At 40.1% G+C, this 21462-nt stretch overlaps 1 protein-coding gene across 2 annotated transcripts in view; it reads left to right on the top strand.

The window, feature by feature from the left end:
• The first annotated feature begins 15560 nt into the window (after window positions 1-15560).
• Window positions 15561-21462, top strand: part of TMEM108 (transmembrane protein 108) — a 301039-nt gene continuing 295137 nt past the window's right edge. For both annotated transcript variants that reach the window (XM_043508912.1, XM_043508913.1), the window contains exon 1: window positions 15561-15638. The gene's annotated coding sequence lies outside the window, so the exon portion shown is untranslated. The remainder of the gene's footprint in view (window positions 15639-21462) is intronic.

Here is a 21462-nt window from a genome sequence, read left to right as displayed (position 1 = left end):
TGTTGGTGTCCAGTCTAGAAAATCCATACCAGGTACATCCATACCTTTCAAATATAGTAACTCAATACTTATTCATATTAAACATAACATAGTACCATATTTCACAATAACTGCATAGTAGTTTCATGTTAAATCCAATGGAAACAATGGCAACTAAGCTACTATACATTTCTATGTTTTGGAGGATATTATAATACTTCTATATACAGAAGTAGAGCTACTAAAAGGACATATTGCAATGTAATGGTGCCTGCGTTTGGGTATTGGTACCCCTTCGGCCAAGTAGCAACCACATTTGGAGCCTGTTGGGATGGAAAATCGGTGGTATAGGGTCAGAGGGAAAATCCTGGCCCCATTGAATTCCTTGGTGTCTGGATTTCACCCAGGGTATGTTTTTTTTTTGTGTAGTTTGTTTACAACATATTCACAAAATCCTGTTTCTCTGAACAGTGGGAAGAACAATTTTCATGCAGGCAGCCCTCTTTTGCAGAAATGCTAGGTAAGGCACTCCAGCCCTGTCCCAAGAAACAGCTGTTTTTTTGCCCCTGCTTCTCTCAGGCTGTGCCCTGACTAGAAAAAAAGGTGGGCTCTTACCTTGAGTTTTAGTTAACAAATATGAAGGTAAAATGATCATGAATATGTGGCAGTTTGTAGTTTTCACACAAGTTAGCTGGGTCAAAACAAGTACATTTAAAATTTTGAACAGAAGTCCTAATACTTTATCAGTATTCTATCAACTCTAGGCAAGACTTGGCGAGAACTGAATAAGGACCTCGGGATTTTGCCCAGTGAATAGAGACACAAAAATTGAGATCCAGAGTTTATTTATACTGAATAGAGTGAATCTCTTCTCTTAAGTTGTAAAAAGATGTGTACATTTTTTTTGAGGCCGGTTCTCTTTCAACTATTTGCCTCTGTGAAAAGGAAACAAGGAGTCTTTCTGTAATATGTTCATTTATGCTCACAGGCAGAGGGCTAAGGTGAAGCAAAAGAAGAAGGAATCCTCCCCTGGGCCGTGAAGCTGCTCTGGACCCATTCCACAAGTGCTTCAGCAGCACTGTGACTCGAGTAGCTCCCACAGTTCTAACAAGCCCCGTCTAGCAGCAAAGGAGGTGGATCTATGTAACAGAGCATTCTTTGGCCTTCCCCAGCCCACGCCGGCTTTGCCCTCAATTGGCCATTGTGTGCTGATGTGCAGAGAGCCACTGTGGACACCCTCCAGCCCCAAATTCTTGCCCTGGCTCTTGCTCAGAAGAATTATGCTGGTTTTAGTGCCAGTGAGCCTTTCACAATTATTTGAGGGAGCAGGATTTTTCCCTTAAAGCATTGTATTCAGTTTGCTCCTCTCCGACTTGCTGTCTCTCTCCTTCATAAATGCATTCAAATAGTAGGATGGTGCAAGTGCAAAATATTTTTTTCTTTACCATTTTGAATGACATCCCCAAGTGAACTCCATTCCTCCTTTTATCATTAAAACACTTCTGTGGAGATTGAAATCTATTCATCATGGGAAATATTTTCATGTTGTTAGTGCTTTTATGAAGGAGCATTTCCACAGCATTTATTAGGCAATAAGATCACAAGACATAAACCCCAGGAAAGTTTTAGATGAGAAGAAATCTAAAAAGGACCTTCAAAATCAGGGCAAACGTATTGTGCCAGAGATTTGAAAAGTGTTCCAAAGAAGCTTTATCTTGGTTTTAGGGAAGGGTGGAGAGGGTGGGGGAGAAAGGAAGGAGGCAGAAACCCAGCATTATCCTCTTGGACCAAGGACATATCTTTGCAATTAAATCCAAATTATTCTGAGTCATATGGTGACTATCTGTTCAGTAAGGGTATCGGTATTCCTCCATCAGCAGCTACAAGGATTTTGAGGCAATAGTCATCTAAAGGATTCACTGAACTGGAAAATGCAGTTCTGTCTGTGAACTCCAAAGTGTTTAAAATCTATGGTTGTGTGATGAAGATGAAGGGAGCCATTTAAAACTGCTTAACTGAATTTTTCCTAAAGATATAGCAACTGAATGAGGTAAAAATTCTTAGAGAAAAGGAAATAAGATCATGGTTTATTTTTACTTTGACCTTTGTAAAAAGGCAAAATGTTTCTACTCCGTCAGACGTGACCTACTGGGAAGAAGCTCACGCCTGTTTCCGATTTTAATAATGTTCAGGAAGGCTAGTGTTTAGAGGACATGCGTCCATGCTGATGACGGGTTCTGCTCGATAACGATCCAAAACAGTGCAGATAGACGCATGTTCATTTTCATCATCTGAGTTAGATGACATCAGTAGAAGGTTGATTTTCTTTTTTGGTGGTTTGGGTTCTGTAGTTTCCGCATCAGAGTGTTGCTCTTTTAAGACTTCTGAAAGCATACTCCATGCCTCCTCCCTTTCAGATATTGAAAGGCACTTCAGATTCTTAAATCTTGGGTCAAGTGCTGTAGCTATCTTTAGAAATTTCACGTTGATATCTTTTTTGCATTTTGTCAAATTTGCAGTAAAAGTGTTCTTAAAATGAACAAATGTGCTGGGTCATCATCCAAGACTGCTATAATATGAAATATATGGCAGAATGTGGGTAAAACAGAGCAAGAGTTTCATAGATTCATAGATACTAAGGTCAGAAGGGACCACTCTGATCATCTAGTCCGACCTCCTGCACAGCGCAGGCCACAGAATGTCACCCACCCACTCCTATGAAAAACCTTACCCATGTCTGAGCTATTGAAGTCCTCAAATCATGGTTCAAAACTTCGAGGGAGCAGAGAAGCCTCCCTCCAGTCAACCATGCCCCATGCTACAAAGGAAGGCAAAAAAACCTCCAGGGCCTCTCCAATTTGCCCTGGAGGAAAACTCCCTCCCGACCCCAAACATGGCAATCAGACAAACCCTGAGCACATGGGCAAGATTCACCAGCCAGATACCCAGGAAAGAGTTTTCTATAGTACATCAGATCCCATCCATCTAATATCCCATCTCAGGGGATTTGGCCTATTTACCCTGAATATTTAAAGATCAATTACTTACCAAAATCCCATTATCCCATCATACCATCTCCTCCATAAACTTATCGAGTAGAATCTTAAAACCAGATAGATCTTTTGCCCCCACTGCTTCCCTTGGAAGGCTATTCCAAAACTTCACTCCTCTGATGGTTAAAAACCTTCGTCTGATTTCAAGTCTAAACTTCCTGTTGGCCAGTTTATACCCATTTGTTCTTGTGTCCACATTGGTGCTGAGCTTAAATAATTCCTCTCCCTCTCCTATATTTATCCCTCTGATATATTTATAGAGAGCAATCATATCTCCCCTCAACCTTCTTTTAGTTAGGCTAAACAAGCCCAGCTCCTTAAGTCTCCTTTCATAAGACAAGTTTTCCATTCCTCGGATCATCCTAGTAGCCCTTCTCTGTACCTGCTCCAGTTTGAATTCATCCTTTTTAAACATGGGAGACCAGAACTGCACACAGTATTCTAGGTGAGGTCTCACCAGTGCCTTGTATAATGGTACTAAAACCTCCTTATCCCTACTGGAAATGCCTCTCCTGATGCATCCCAAAACCGCATTAGCTTTTTTCACAGCCATATCACATTGGCAGCTCATAGTCATCCTATGATCAACCAATACTCCAAGGTTCTCCTCTTCCGTTACTTCTAATTGATGCGTCCCCAACTTATAACTAAAATTCTTGTTATTAATCCCTAAATGCATAACCTTACACTTCTCACTATTAAATTTCATCCTATTACTATTACTCCAGTTTACAAGGTCATCCAGATCCTCCTGTATAATATCCCGATCCTTCTCCGAATTGGCAATACCTCCCAGCTTTGTATCATCTGCAAACTTTATTAGCACACTCCCACTTTTTGTGCCAAGCTCAGTAACAAAAAGATGAAATAAGATTGGTCCCAAAACCGATCCCTGAGGAACTCCACTGGTAACCTCCCTCCAACCTGACAGTTCGCCTTTCAGTAGGACCCATTGCAGTCTCCCCTTTAACCAATTCCTTATCCACCTTCTGATGTTCATATTGATCCCCATCTTCTCCAATTTAACTAATAATTCTCCATGTGGCACGGTATCAAATGCCTTACTGAAATCTAGGTAAATTAGATCCACTGCATTTCCTTTATCTAAAAAATCTGTTACTTTTTCAAAAAAGGAGATTAGATTGGTTTGGCACGATCTACCTTTTGTAAAACCATGTTGTATTTTGTCCCATTTACCATTGACTTCAATGTCCTTAACTAATTTCTCCTTCAAAATTTTTTCCAGGACCTTGCATACTACAGATGTCAAACTAATTGGCCTGTAGTTACCCGGATCACTTTTTTTTCCTTTCTTAAAAATAGGAACTATATTAGCAATTCTCCAATCATTCGGTACTATTCCTGAGTTTACAGATTCATTAAAAATTCTTGCTAATGGGCTTGCAATTTCAGGTGCCAATTCCTTTAATATTCTTGGATGAAGATTATCTGGGCCCCCCGATTTAGTCCCATTAAGCTGTTTCAGTTTCGCTTCTACCTCTGATATGGTAATATCTACCTCTATATCCTCCTTCCCATTTGTCATGCTACCATTATCCCCAAGATCCTCTTTAGCCTTATTAAAGACTGAGGCAAAGTATTTGTTTAGATATTGGGCCATGCCTAGATTATCTTTAACCTCCGCTCCATCCTCAGTGATAAGCGGCCCCACTTCTTCCTTCTTAGTTTTCTTCTTATTTATATGGCTATAGAACCTTTTACTATTGGTTTTAATTCCCTTTGCAAGGTCCAACTCTACTCGACTTTTAGCCTCTCTCACTTTATCCCTACATCTTCTGACCTCAATTAGGTAGCTTTCCTTGCTGTTCCCTCCCATCTTCCACTCCCTGTATGCTTTCTGCTTCTTCATAATCACCTCTCTAAGATGCTTGGTCTACAACTCCTTCCTATGAATTTTTTCCCCTTTCTTGGGATACAGGCTTCCGATAGCTTCTGCAGTTTTGATTTAAAGTAATCCCAGGCCTCCTCTACCTTTAGATCCATAAGTTCTTCAGTCCAATCCACTTCCCTAACTAATTTCCTTAATTTTTTAAAATCAGCCCTTTTGAAATCAAAAACCCTAGTTGCAGATTTATTTTTGTTAATCCTTCCATTTAGTTTGAACTGAATTAGCTCATGATCACTTGAGCCAAGATTGTCCCCTACAACCATTTCTTCTATGAGGTCCTCGCTACTCACCAAAATTAAATCTAAAATGGCATCCCCTCTAGTCGGTTCAGCAACTACTTGATGAAGGAATCTATCAGCTATCGCATCTAGGAAAATCTGAGCCCTATTATTATTACTAGCACTGGTCCTCCAGTCTATATCTGGGAAGTTAAAGTCTCCCATGATCACGCAGTTTCCATTAGTATTTACTTGATTAAAGACATTAAAAAGGGCTCTATCCATATCCAAATTAGATCCCGGAGGTCTATAGCACACCCCAAGCACTATCGTAGGAGAGGCTTTACTAGTTTTCTTCCCCAATGTAATTTTTGCCCAGACGGACTCTGTCTTATCCATTGCATCGCTTCTTATTTCTTTACATTCTACCTCATCATTGATATACAATGCTACTCCACCCCCTTTACCTTTGTTTCTGTCTTTCCTAAACAGCACATACCCTTCAATACCTGTAGTCCAGTCATGACTACTATTCCACCATGTTTCTGTTATCCCTATAATATCTGGTTTCACTTCCTGCACCAGTAGCTCTAGTTCCTCCATTTTGTTACCTAGACTCCTCGCATTGGTGTACAAACTCTTAATTTTTGCTGTTTGGCCTCGCTCACATTTTGTACCCTATTAGGCACAGTCATTCTACAGCCAGTATAACCTATTAGACTAGAATCCACACCGCCCTCGCTCCTTATATACATTCTCCTACCCACGGCTGTATCCTTTCTTACTTCATCTTCTTCCCTCTCAATGCTAAAATCTGGCATGGAGATTTTCTGGACATCTCCCATCCATCTCCCCATAATTCCTAGTTTAAAGCTCTCTTTATCAGTTGTGCCAGCCTCGATCCTAGAAGTCTATTTCCTTCCCTACTCAGATGAAGTCCATCCCGAGAGAACTGACCTCTGTCCGTGAATGCCTCCCAGTGGCCATACATCCCAAAGCCCTCCTTATAGCACCACTGCCTAAGCCATCTGTTGACAGTCATAATCTTGTCAGACCTTTGTTGCCCTTCTCTAGGAACAGGAAGGATCCCGCTAAAGATCACCTGAGCCTCAATTTCCTTAAGCGTCTTCCCCAGCCTAGCATAGTCTCCCTTGATTACTTTCCAGCGAGAATCTGGCTGTATCATTTGTTCCCACATGAAGGATAATTAGGGGATTCTTTCCCGCTCCCTTGAGGATCCTTTTCAACCTCAGGTCTACATCCCGTATCTTAGCACCCGGAAGACAGCACACCCTTGTATTCTCAGGATCAGCTCTAGTTACAGGCTTGTCTATTCTTCTCAATAAAGAGTCCCCGATCACATAGACCTGCCTTTTCCTGGTGACAGTGGTATTCTCCAGTCTCTCCCCTGTTCCCTCTGGCTGCAAGTTCTTTCCATTCCTATTTTCCCTTACAATCCTCTTCAACCCATCCTGTTCTCCCCCAAGGAGTTCAGTCTCAAATTTAATTAATGCATTAGTTTTTTAATGAGCATCATCAGCATGGAAGCATGTCCTCTGGAACAATGGCTGAAGCATGAAGAGGCATATGAATCTTGAGCGCATCTGGCACATAGGTATCTTGTGACGCCAGCTACAACAGTTCCATGCGAACACCTGTTCTTAATTTCACATTACATTGTAATAAAGAAGTGGGCAGCATTATCTCCTGTAAATGTAAACAAACTTTTTATATTTCTCTTAGCAATTGGCTGAACAAGAAGTAGGACTGAGTGGACTTGTAGGCTCTAAAGTTTTACATTGTTTTGTTTTCGAGTGCAGTTATGTAAAAAAACCCTACATTTGTAAGTTGCACTTTCATGATAAAGAGATAAATACTGTTTGTTTTGTTTATCATTTTTACAGTGCAAATATTAATAAAAATATAAAATAAGCACTGTACACTTTGTAGTCTGTGTAACTGAAATTGATATATTTGAAAATGTAGAAAAACATCCAAAAATATTTAATAAATGTCAATTTGTGTTCTATTGTTTAACAGTGCAATTCATCATAATTAATTTTTTTTAATCATGATTAACTTTTGAGTTAATCATGTGAGTTTACTGTGATTAATCGACAGCCCTAGTTTAAACCAGTTGCTGGTAACTCACATTCAACCAGACATGCCCATGAAAATACTGATCAGAGACGCCCTTCAGTTGTAACGAGTAAGAAGGCTGCTTGTAACCTTGTAAATGACAGACTCAATCACTAGTTAGCTGAAATTATGGTGCGTGATTCACAGCAGGATATGGGAATATTTAGCAGTAGCTGCGGTAGGGAAGAGTGAAAACAGGACTATGATCAGAACATGGTAGTGTGTATGTTAGGAGGCTGAGAGATCTAGTCCTTTAGAATACACTTCAGTGGTTGTGATGAAATTACCCTTTTCATTTGTTGTTCCAATATTGTTTTATATACCTCCGTGTGTCTTCTTTGCTATTCTCTTTTCCATCAGCAAAATTCCCAGAATTGTACTGGCATTACTTAGATTTGCTTTTTTAAAAATGACAGAAAGACAAAATACAATAATCAATACAGAAAATGCTTTTAATTGAAAAATAGAAATCAGAGATAGAAATAACTTATTAGGTCAGTCAGTGTGTCTCTCTACTAGTACAGGATTGTTCCCTATTATATAATTTCCATTGTTGTATCCATTTGAGTTTTAAAAAGCTTCTAACATTTCTTTTGGGTGACTTTCCACAGTCTAACAGAGCTCAATATGACAGGTTTCAAAGTAGCAGCCGTGTTAGTCTGTATTCGCAAAAAGAAAAGGAGTACTTGTGGCACCTTAGAGACTAACAAATTTATTAGAGCATAAGCTTTCGTGAGCTACAGCTCACTTCATCGGATGCATTTGGTGGAAAAAACAGAGGAGAGATTTATATACACACACACACACACACACACACAGAACATGAAACAATGGGTTTATCATACACACTGTAAGGAGAGTGATCACTTAAGATAAGCCATCACCAGCAGCAGGGGGGGAAAGAAGGAAAACCTTTCATGGTGACAAGCAAGGTAGGCTAATTCCAGCAGTTAACAAGAATATCAGAGGAACAGTGGGGGGTGGGGTGGGAGGGAGAAATACCATGGGGAAATAGTTTTACTTTGTGTAATGACTCATCCATTCCCAGTCTCTATTCAAGCCTAAGTTAATTGTATCCAGTTTGCAAATTAATTCCAATTCAGCAGTCTCTCGTTGGAGTCTGTTTTTGAAGCTTTTTTGTTGAAGGATAGCCACTCTTAGGTCTGTGATCGAGTGACCAGAGAGAATGAAGTGTTCTCCAACTGGTTTTTGAATGTTATAATTCTTGACGTCTGATTTGTGTCCATTCATTCTTTTACGTAGAGACTGTCCAGTTTGGCCAATGTACATGGCAGAGGGGCATTGCTGGCACATGATGGCATATATCACATTGGTAGATGCGCAGGTGAACGAGCCTCTGATAGTGTGGCTGATGTGATTAGGCCCTATGATGGTATCCCCTGAATAGATATGTGGACAGAGTTGGCAACAGGCTTTGTTGCAAGGATAGGTTCCTGGGTTAGTGGTTCTGTTGTGTGGTGTGTGGTTGCTGGTGAGTATTTGCTTCAGATTGGGGGGCTGTCTGTAAGCAAGGACTGGTCTGTCTCCCAAGATCTGTGAGAGTGATGGGTCGTCCTTCAGGATAGGTTGTAGATCCTTGATGATGCGTTGGAGAGGTTTTAGTTGGGGGCTGAAGGTGATGGCTAGTGGCGTTCTGTTGTTTTCTTTGTTGGGCCTGTCCTGTAGTAGGTGACTTCTGGGTACTCTTCTGGCTCTGTCAATCTGTATAGAGTGGAAATTTGTCAACTTAATGAAAAAACTCGCACAGATACAGACAGACATAATCTTCCTCTACAAATGCAAACAGATGGACATCATACCGAAAGGACTGAAGGTAAAAAATCCATTACAATCTACATACCACACAGACTATGCTGACAGCTTGTGCCACACACTCTCAAAGAAACTGCGGAACCACCTGATCAACATCCTCTACAGCAAACAGGGAAAGATTAAGAATGAGCTCAACCCTTGCGTGCATATACCTGGAGTGTGCCAGGCTGCAGCCCCTATTCCGGCTCCTCACCAATATTTTATTACGTTTTTGGTTGCACTTCTCCCCTCACCTTCTCATTTATGCACTCCCTATCCGTGGCCCCACAAAGTCACAGGATCTCCTGGTCAACCTCCTCCTGGCCCTAGCTAAAATGGCCATCTACAAAACCAGAGTGAGGAGGTTGGCCGATGGAGTCTCCTGTGACTGTGGGATCTATTTCCGATGCTCGGTCCGTTCACGTATCCGGGCAGAATTCCTCTGGGCGGCGTCCTTTGACGGCTTTGAGGAGCAGTGGGTGCTGTCCGGGGTTCTCTGCTCAGTGTCCCCGTCCGGTTCCCTTCGTTTGACCCTTTGACCGCACTCCTGTCCCTGTTATTTCATTAGTTGCCCCCCGGAATCCTTTGGGTATCTAGGTCCTGTGGATCCCCCTTTTAGGCTGGGGGGGATCCTTTAGCGGTGGACAGGCTTCACCCACCCACCTCCCGGATCCCAATAAGACTACTTTTCTATAGCTATCTGGCCTTGCCCCATCACACCACCTTATTGTCCATTCATCCAGCCCATACTTCTTTAACTTGGTGGCAAGAATACTGTGGGAGCCTGTATCAAAAGCTTTGCTAAAGTCAAGGAATAACATGTCCACTGCTTTCCCCTCATCTACAGAGCCAGTTATCTCGTCATAGAAGGCAATTTGGTTAGTCAGGCATGACTTGCTCTTGGTAAATCCATGCTGACTGTTCCTGATCACTTTCCTCAACTCTAAGCGCTTCAAAATTGATTCCTTGAGGACCTGCTCCATGATTTTTCCATGGACTGAGGTGAGGCTGACTGGCCTGTAGTTCCCCAGATCCTCTTTCTTCCCTTTTTTAAAGATGGGCACTACATTAGCCTTTTTCCAGTCATCCGGGACTTCCCCTGATCACTATGAGTTTTCAGAGATAATGGGCAATGGCTCTGCAATCACATCTGCCAACTCCTTTAGCACCCTCGGATGCAGCACATCCAGCCCCATGGACTTGTGCTCGTCCTGCTTTTCTAAATAGTGCTGAACCACTTCTTTCTCCACAGAAGGCTTGTCACCTTCTCCCCATACTGTGCTGTCCAGTGCAGCAGTCTGGGAGCTTACCTTGTTCTTGAAGACAGAGGCATAAAAAGCATTGAGTACATTAGTTTTTTCCACATCCTCTGTTACTAGGTTGCTTCCCCCATTCAGTAAGTTGCCCACACTTTCCTTGACTTTCTTCTTGTTGCTAACATACCTGAAGAAACCCTTCTTGTTACTCTTAACATCTCTTGCTAGCTGCAACTCCAAGTGTGATTTGGCCTTCCTGATTTCACTCCTGCATGCCTGAGCAATATTTTTATACTCCTCCCTGGTCATTTGTCCAATCTTCCACTTCTTGTAAGCTTCTTTTTTTGTGTTTAAAATCAGCAAGGATTTCACTGTTAAGCCAAGCTGGTCGCCTGACATATTTACTATTCTTTCTATACATCGGGATGGTTTGTTCCTGCAACCTCAATCAGGACTCTTTAAAATACAGCCAGCTCTCCTGGACTCCTTTCCCCCCTCATGTTATTCTCCCAGGGGATCCTGCCCATCAGTTCCCTGAGGGAGTCAAAGTCTGCTTTTCTGAAGTCCAGGGTCTGTATTCTGCTGCTCTCCTTTCTTCCTTGTGTCAGGATCCTGAACTCTACTATCTCATGGTAACTGCCTCCCAGATTCCCATCCACTTTTGCTTCCCCCACTAATTCTTCCCTGTTTGTGAGCAGCAGGTCAAGAAGAGCTCTGCCCCAAATTGGTTCCTCCAGCACTTGCACCAGGAAATTGTCCTCTACACTTTCCAAAAACTTCCTGGATTGTCTGTGCACCGCTGTATTGCTCTCCAGCAGATATTGGGATGATTGAAGTCCCGCATGAGAACCAGGGCCTGTGATCTAGTAACTTCCGTTAGTTGCCTGAAGAAAGCCTCGTCCACCTCATCCCCCTGGTCTGGTGGTCTATAGCAGACTCCCACCATGACATCACCCTTGTTGCTCACACTTCTAAACTTAATCCAGAGACTCAGGTTTTTTTGCAGCTCTGAGCAATCATACTGCTCTCTTACATACAATGCAACTCCCCCACCTTTTCTGCCCTGCCTGTCCTTCCTGAACAGTTTATATCCATCCATGACAGTACTCCAGTCATGTGAGTTATCCCACCAATTATGCAACTAGATGAAACTCAATTAGAGAAGATGGAGCATTTTTTCCTACAGTTTTCAGACTGAGAGATGGCTCTATCCCCGGTTTCCATAATATTATGAAAACCTCTCACTGACTCAGGAGACTGGTGAGTTTTTGCCTTGGCTAATTATTGCAGTTTAAGATCACTAGATAATAAACAATAACCAAAGAAACTAGTATTAACTCATCTGCATCAGTGGTGCATTGAGGTAACTAATTTTTTGGGAAACAACAGCATCCTTAGCTGTTAACTTTTCTATCCATGACCAAGATGACTCTTGATCTTGAATTGCATCCGACGTACGCTTGGTGACACATGGGGTGTGAATCATTGCAATGCGTGGTCTAGAGTATTGATTTTTACTAAACGCAGTGACCTTGACATCTGAGATTTGAGTTCTTAATGGAAAACTCTTAATAAATGCACATCCTCTTTTTATTCTTAGTCCCCTAAGAATAAATGGCATGGCCTTCAGCATTCTGTTCCCTATAGCCAATCACAGGTTTCTATGTCAAATCTAATACTACTTCATCTCAGACAGCAGCTTCCTTTGATTTCAGCAGATGTTACACCAAAGCAAATGAAGATCAAAGTGTGGCATTGATATCTCTAATTCCTTTGGTTGTGGGAGAGAACAGCTTCATGAAATTCCAGTTTTTAAATTAGAAGTACAATTATGAACATCTCAGGAATGAAGGTTGTTCATAACTGTGAAACGTTCATAACTCTGAACAAAATGTTATGGTTATTCTTTTAAAAGTTTACAACTTAACATTGATTTAATACAGCTTTGAAACTTTATTATGCAGAAGAAAAATGCTGCTTTCCCTTTATTGTTTTAGTAGTTTACATTTAACACAGTACTGTACTGTATTTGCTTTTTTCCCTCCCTGTTTCTGCTGCTGTCTGATTGTGTACTTCTGGTTCCAAATTGAGGAGTGTAGTTGACTGGTCAGTTCATAACTCTGGTGTTCTATTGTAATCTCACCACAAGAATGTTAACATCACTTGAGACCTATCACTGCTCACTGTTATCTGCAGAGGGATTGTTAATGACTAGTGATGAAGTAATCCACATGATTAGGCCTAATGCTGTTCTTCTTAAGGGGCTTGTTTTGGGAACATATCAGCTTAATGCCTTATCTGAGACCAGGAAAAAAAGCTCTTATATCTTTGTGTGGATTTGCCAAAGGAAGCCAGGATCTACTGCCCTTTAGGGCATGCGGTATGACATGTCCCATGTTTTTCAGTGGGTGAGGTTGAAAAGTTATGAAATGGAAAGGAATGAAGTTTATATGGGTGCACTGAAGGATTTCTGACCTATCCAGTGTCTGCTTGCATTTTAATTAACTATACAGTGTCTAAAGGCCAGGACAGACATTTCCTATACATTTGGAAAATGAATGACTAAAATGTTGAAAAGAGCATAATGTAAAAGTCACTAGACGTAAAATCACAACAGAGTTGTCCTCTGCTGTGTCTTTGGTTTTTCTTTTCCTGGAAGCTGCACCATCTCAGACTGATCTCAGCCAGTCACACAAGCTAAGTTCACATATAAAAAAATGGCTGTAATGGTCCAAAACACATCAGAAGTACTACTGCATGAATGGTATTGGACCATTGCTGTAGAATAGGATAGCTAGTTTGCTTTTTCACAATATTTGAGATTTTTTCAAGACTAGCTTGTGCTTTTGTTAGTATTTAGTTATCCTTACAGGTCTTGTGACCTGGTTTCCACATAGTAGCTATATGAATAGGAGCCTGATTCAAAGCCCAGTGAAGTCAATGTGAGTTTTCCCATTGACTTCAGATCAAAATCTTGATGATCAGGGTTGCATTCCCCTATTCAAGTATATGTGTGGAGAGAAGCCACACAGGACAGATGGGGGTTGGAAAGGGATGGAAGCACCAACTTTATGACATTGTCTTTGTTATCCCAGATTGTATAGGAGCCCCCGCCATGGTACATGTTGGGTATGGGCAGGTGAGACAGGAAAGGGCAGGGCTTGTGATGGGGAGCTACTCTGTGTGACTGTCCCCCTTGGTTTTCCCCATCATAATGTAGTATTGACACAGCTTGGATTATCTTATGTGGTGAACAGCTCTGCAGTGTGAATCCCCCATTGTTTGGGGACAACAGTAATAGGAACTATGTGGAAGCACAGTCCCTGAAGAAAGTGCCTTAAGGATCAGACTCTGGCAATCCATTTATTTAATAAGCCAAGCTATTTTAGTTGATATATTACATTTTAATGCATTTCTTAAAATATGGTTCATGTTCTAAAATTAAACAACCTGGGGTTATCATAAAATAGGAGATAAAATATTCATTTCTTTATAATTACAGGGCATATGGATTAAATATAAAAGGTTGAAACCTAGTAGTGCTAGATTTGGAAAGAAATTGTATTATAAGGATAGACATGACCATGTGAATGGTTTCAAAATTAATAACGTGCTCTAGAGTACATAAAGTGCTTCCTCTTTGATTTTAATGCATGTGTATTTTGTGTATTCAACTTTTTTTTAAAACTAGCAAAGTCCTTTGAGTGATGGCATCACCTTAAAGGAAAATTCCTTGTGACATGGACATTGGAGTTAATACAGTTCAAATATATAATACATTTAAAATATGGCAATTTTACAAAATTACAACAGATGTCTGGTTTTGTACAGCATTTGCTCCCTAAACACATTCTAGGTCCATCTGCTGTTAGGATGACCAGATAGCAAGTGTGAAAAATTGGGACAGGAAGTGGGGGTGGGGGGAGTAAGAGGTACCTATATAAGAAAAAGCCCCCCCAAAACAAGACTGTCTCTATAAAGTCAGAGCATCTGTTGTAGCAGCAAAGAGTTCTGTGGCTCCTTATAGACTAACAGACGTAATGGAGCATAAGCTTTTGTGGGTGAAACCCACTTTGTCAGCTGTGTGTAGTAGAAATTTCTAGAGGCAGGTATAAATATGCAAGCAAGAATCAGGCTAGGAATAACGAGGTTAGTTCAATCAGGGAGGATGAGGCCCTCTTCTAGCAGTTTGTGTGAACATCAAGGGAGGAGAAACTGCTTTTGTAGTTGGCTAGCCATTCACAGTCTTTGTTTAATCCTGAGCCAATAGTGTCAAATTTGCAAATGACCTGAAGCTTGGCAGTTTCTCTGAAGTCTGGTCCCAAAGTTTTGTTTGCTACAGGATGGCCACCTTTAAATCTGCTATTGTGTGTCCAGGGAGGTTGAAGTGTTCTCCTACTGGTTTTTGTGTATGCCACATACAATGTTTGAGGCCATAAACAGGCCATAATCTGTGCCAAGTGACAGTGTTACACCTTCCCTATAGACCTCTGCACCCGTTTATCAGGCATCTTAGAGATCTAAATTATGGTCAGAATGTGCAGCTGGGAGCTACAATGGTCAGACAATCTTATGAAAGAAGATAGGAACTGCTCACCTTTAAACTGGTTGTAGCTATGATTTACTAGCAAACACTGTGGCTCTGAGGTTCACAGAGCTGATGGCCTCCGGAATGTAGGTTTCTGATCTCTATGTGACCGTAAAAAATTATAACATGATGTTAGATTGGAAAAGATAATATAAGAAACCAATTCAAATACCACTTATAATGGAGGTTATCATAACAGCACCTACAGCTGTAGACAAAGACAGCAAATCAAAATGGATGTTAATAACCCCAATTCCAACTCCTGCAGAGGTCATAAAAGAAAGGGATAAACTCAGAAGAGCATAAAGAAACATAAATGGAGAAATTATAGAATGTCCTATTCTGCAGCTGCATATTTTTTCCAAATCTCTCTGGGACAGATTAACACTTTGCCACAACAGACAAATAGAGATGGTAACAAGTCTTAAAGTCCCATTCCTAAATGAAATTAGATCCCTCCCCTTCTCAGCAAATGATCAGGGACCAGGTTCCATTGTACCTTTGCAATGTTGGTGCAATTGTATGTTCACACTGGAGGTGCCTGGAATGGTTATCATTCAGTGCCTTTGAGATATTTCTATGTATTTTATTTTTTTTCCTCCTTTAGTAACTGGTGTCAGAACTGCTGGGTCAATTTTGTGTCCATCTCAGAGGAGATGATTTGAGCTCTCCAGTGAGATCCAGGTAAGTGCTTACCTATTACTGTATGATTATTTGAGTGGGGACTTTACCTACAGTAGATCTTTCTCATTGTATTATTACTTTATTCTTTTTTACAGCACCCAAAAGAATGGTAGGTTTTTATAGAACAGTCAGACATCATCACTATCCCAAGGAGGCCTTTGTTTGTAAGCTATCTTGTCTTCAGTGAGGTTCTGAATGGGCGCAGGGTCCCACACTAGCAGATCCAGTTACAGGATAGTGGCCTCACTTTAAAAATGGTGTAATCAGTTAGGGATTGGGATAGGATGAGGAAGGTCAAAAGATAGAGCAATATGGTTACTCAGTTTAACCATCTTAGTGGTTCAATCAAGTGGATTTTTTTTAAATGGTCTCAGTTCTTCTTGTGACCAGGTATCCAGCCAATTGCATTCATGCAGCCTGTGTTCACTTCAGTAAGTGTTACATGTCTGCAAATAATGGGATGGTCAAGCCTTTAATTATACCTTTGCATGAGCTTAATTTATTAAAATTTCAGTTTAAAAAAGTTTAAGTTAAAATGGAGTAATAGATATACTGAACTCTGGATCAGTGTCAACTGAGTTAAGCAGGCACAGAAACAAGATTGATTGTAGTGGAACAATCTGCTTATGCCAACAGTAATTTTTATCCTCTATATTTTCTACATTAGCTCAATGCTCTTAATTCTACCACTAATTGGAGTAAGCTACAGGGAAACTTTTCACAGGAGACTGCTGCAGAGTATCTTATCGTGTACTAAATAAAGTTTTGTTCCTCCTTTTTTGGATTATTATCTCCATCAGGCAACCAATTTGTTCCCTAGAGTGGTCGCTTAATACAGATCTTGCTGTATTTGCTTTGGGTGTTTTAAATAGTTGCTATTTTGTGAGCTAAAGCTAAACATCTCACAAACTATCAGATTAAATTATTTTTGAAAAAAACAGAAGGAAGTTTTCTAAGTAAGCATGAAAATACATAAAATCTTTTTAAAATATCTATAATATGAAGACAAGTGATTATGTACGCTTTCAAAATGTTTCAATGCAAGTGGTACAAAAGTTTGGGAAATCTTCTGTGTGTGTTTGTAGAACTGGGTGGTATTAATCACACCTCATTTGCCTCTCTCCTTTTCTGCTCTTATTTACTCCTTTAGAAGTATTGTTTGGAGCTCCCTCCTTTTAAAGCTTTTATCTGAGCTGGTTGTCATACCTATGTAAAGCAAAAGCACCCCATAAGCAACTTGGGGTTAGACTATTTTACAATTAACAATGATTCAATATTTAAAATAAGGGTTGTGGGGTAGGGGTTGCATTTCAAGCTTCAGACAGACCCAGTAAATGTCAGCTGTATACATTTTCAATACTTCTGATGGGGTCTTGCAAACATCATTTCCCACAATAGATAAAGGATGAAATACTTACAGGCATCACAGGAGGTGGACATCTCAGTATAGCCATGCAGCTTTAAGAAAGCAACTCTGCAATCTGTAGGTTCCCCCCCACCATGGGGAATCATACATTCTTCCCCATGTGGAGGTCAAAAGCATTTCCAATGAGGACAGTTCTGACTATTTTCACATAATACAGTTTAGAATGCAGGCTCTTGTTTGATGAATTCATATCAGATAGTTACTTGGGTTACTTAGTTAAATTGGGTTACTTAAAATGCAGAATAATTAAAATATCAGATGTAGCCCTTTTCAAAGCAGCTGTTGGCTTGTCTTTTTTGATCTGTCTTGAATTAATGTATTAGCTGAAGTGGAAATAACCAGTTACGTTCCACTCAGTTACATCTACCTTTCCATGTCTGATTTTTTACAGCAGTTGGATTTGTGACTGGATGTAGACTTTCATAGATTATAAATCCAAGAGGGACCATTGTGATAATCTAGTCTGACTTCCTATATAACACCATAGGGTTTCCTTGAATTCATTCTTGTTTGAACTAGAGCATATTTTTTAGAACAAAATTGAATGTTCAATAAAAAATTTCTAGTGATAGAGAATCTACCATGGTAAATTGTTCTCTTGGTGAATCACCCTCACTGTCAAAAATGTGCACTTTATTTTTTAGTTTGAATTTGTCTAGCACAATTCCAAGCACTGGCTGTGATCAAGTCACCCCTTAAACATTTCTTTGTTAAGATAAACAAATTGAGCACCTTCACTAGAAGGCAGGTTTTCCAATCTTTTTCCAATCTTGTGGCTCTTTCTAAACTTTCTCAAATTTATCAACATCCATCTTGAATTGTGGACACAAGAACTAGACACAGTATTCCAGTAGCAATCTCACCAGTGCCAAATACAGAGGTCTCTACTGGATATTCCTTTATTAGAAATACACCCACTCAGTGATGATTCTCCATTTAGTTAAATTTTGGGACCCATCAACTAGCCAGTTTTTAATCTGTTTAATATGTGCCATGTTGATTTTGTATCATTTTGGTTTCTTAATCAAACTATCACGTGGTACCTACCAAGTCAAATGCTTTACAGAAGTCTAAGTATGTCACAACAACATTGTTACCTGTATCAGCCAAATTTTTATTTCAATTTTTTTCCAGGGATAGATGTCAGGCTGATAAACATAATTACCTGGGTCATCAGGTGTACCTTTTAAAAAATATTGGCACAGAATTAGCTTTCTTCCAGTCCTCTGGACCTTACCCAAGTTATCCAAGACTTATTTAAAATCAATAAGGCTCCTCAGCCAACTTTTTAAAACTATTGGGTGCAAATTATCTGGATCTGCTGATAAATGGCTAGCTTTAGTAGCTGCTGCTTAACATCCTTCTGAGTTACTGTTGTAATGGAAAATATTTCATTATATGATAAGTCTTTCCCCAAATACAGAACAGAGGTATTGATTGAACACTGACTTCTTTGCATTATTGAGAATTCTATTTCCATTAGTAATGGACCAATACCATTTAGGATTTCTTTTGTTCCTACTATACTGGAAAAAACTCCTTATTGTCCTTAACTCAGGGGCCATAGATTTCTCATATTGTTTCCCTTCACACTTTTTTTGTTACAATTCCTAGTTTTACATTCATTACTATCAATTTCCCCTTTCTTCCATTTTAAAAAACACATTCTTATAGATGTTTTCACTTTGCCTATAAGCCGGACTGTTTTCCAGTGTGGCCTTCTTTTTCGATTGTAAAAAGAAAAGGAGTACTTGTGGCACCTTAGAGACTAACAAATTTATTAGAGCATAAGCTTTCGTGAGCTACAGCTCACTTCATCGGATGCATTTGGTGGAAAAAACAGGGGAGAGATTTATATACACACACACACACACACACACAGAGAACATGAAACAATGGGTTTATCATACACACTGTAAGGAGAGTGATCACTTAAGATAAGCCATCACCAGCAGCAGGGCGGGGAAAGGAGTGTGTATGATAAACCCATTGTTTCATGTTGTGTGTGTGTGTGTGTGTGTGTGTAAATCTCTCCTGTTTTTTCCACCAAATGCATCCGATGAAGTGAGCTGTAGCTCATGAAAGCTTATGCTCTAATAAATTTGTTAGTCTCTAAGGTGCCACAAGTACTCCTTTTCTTTTTGCGAATACAGACTAACACGGCTGCTACTCTGAAACCTGTCATTTTTCGATTGTGGGATTGTGACTTTGAGCATCTAAAAATGTACTGAAACATTTCCCAATTCTCATTCACTTTTTTCCTATTTAAAAATTCTCCACAACTGATCTGACTCAATTTTTCTTCATCTTTGTGAAATTGTTTCCCAGCCTATGTTACCCGCCACCCATGAGACAGGAAATTTGTCATAGAAAAACCCTGGGACAAGCCAACTCAGGAAGAAGCTCAGGCTAAGGTTTTTGTATTTGTTAAGTACAGTCCTGACTCAAGGCTTCGCTAGTTCAGCTAAGAATAAAGTCAAAGCCTGGGAAGGGGATACATTTTGTACATTACCTCTGTGTGCACGAGTGAGAAACAGTGCAGGGTCTTCCCTGATTCATTTAAACTAAGAAAAGTACAGTGCTTATTAATACCACTCTGACCTAGAGACCAGGACATTTCTTCCTAGCCAGCAGATCAGTGGCAACAAGTTTGACCAGGAATCTCCAATATCATTGGAGATGAGGCTCTTTGCCTGATCTATCTATGTAGGGGGAATGGATTTGAATCTTTTAACATTATAATCTGCAGTTACCAACTTTTGTGATTTTTACCTAGAGTTGGTGTTTTCTTAAAGGCCCAGCTTGTGGAATCATGTTGTTCTGTGGCAAGCTCATAATTTCTCTTTTATAAAAATACATTTCTATCCCTCAGGCTAAGAGGTTGCAGAGAAGAGCTGAAAAATGTGACCTGACTGTATCCTAAAGATTCAAAACCCAGAAGATAGAAAAAATGGACCCCAAATTTATTATTTCTTTTAAAATCTCATGATTTTTACATGAGTTTAAATGTTTTGAGGTCTGATGTATGATTATTTTTTTGAATGTTTGGGATTGGCAATACAGAATCTGTCATGAAGGTGTTTTATCAGCCTTGCCAGCAAAAGGGGCAGGACCATTTGTGGGTACTCTTCATTTCTCTGGTTTTCCATTCAAGATGCTCATTCTACAAGTTAAATAAAGTTAAAAAAATTTTCTTAAGTCAATTTTTTCCCTCTTTGAGTAGGCATTTGAAAAGAATGGTATTTCCACAAACATTACTTACTGTGCACCTGATTCTTCTATGTACACCCATATAAACTAGAGGGTAGCTGAAAGGAAGTGTGCAAAGAGTTCACAAGGTATAAGAGGAGAATCAGATCTTCCCCTTGCTCTCTGGTCCACTGAAGAGGAAGAGGGTTTAAGTAGACTCTTCTCCACTGGTGAAGATAGTAGGGCGGGCTTCTGCCTAACATTGGGTTGATTTTTAGAGAGGTGAGATGTCTAGCTAAGTGGAAATAGCCAGGTCTGCGAGCTAGGGTGTGTATCCAGTACGGCCTGAGTAACCTGGTGCGCCTACTATGGTTGGGTGCAAATGCTAGCCAAGAATGCAAGCGGCTCCTGTTGAGGTAGCTACAAAGTGCATTATGCAGCGCATCTTACCTGCAAGTATCTACAGAATTCCTGCAACATTCCTGCTCCCCATACACAAACAGCTGGGGCAAGATTTGGCCCTATATGTGCATCAGAAACAGAAACATCCCTTTGTTAATTAATTAACTAGTAAAAGTACAACTGAAAACAATGCATCAAAAGCTACTGCAATAGCAAGAGGGAAAGGGTTGCACCATTATTTCCCCCCCCCACAAGATTCCCTCCCCCATACTCCCTACACAAACCCTTGCTAGTAAACTACTGCTGTTTATCTTAATGCTGACAGTGTGAACAAGAAATCAGATGTCCTCCATTATTCATGAGGGGGAATGGAAAGTAAATATTGTTTTTTAGCATTAAATTGCTGATTTGGATAGAGATGCTATTTTTGGATGGTGTGGCATGAAGAAATAATTCCAGCTCATTTCCTAGATTAAAGCACTAGATTCCAGTGGTCTAGAATGTATATTATTTCCTCTATATCCTCTGATTACTTTCCCCTTTGCTCTCTTATTTTAATATATAGTATTTATTTATTCCCCATTCCTGGAGATCTAAATAATGAAACTCAGGTGCAGTATGAGGATGAGAGGAGGAACAATGGGCCTTAGGCCTCCTCTCAGTTACACTGATGTAAAAGGAATAACTGACTTGAAATCAATGGCATTTCACTGGTGTGTGAACAGAATCAGGCCCATTGAGTTTCATTTTGTGGTCCTTCAAATTAGCTTTCTGCAAGGAATCCAGCACTGTAATGTATGCAAGGAC

This window comes from Dermochelys coriacea, chromosome 2 (assembly GCF_009764565.3).
Source record: "Dermochelys coriacea isolate rDerCor1 chromosome 2, rDerCor1.pri.v4, whole genome shotgun sequence".
Taxonomy (NCBI): domain Eukaryota; kingdom Metazoa; phylum Chordata; order Testudines; family Dermochelyidae; genus Dermochelys; species Dermochelys coriacea.
This window is presented reverse-complemented; position numbering and strand designations above follow the sequence as displayed.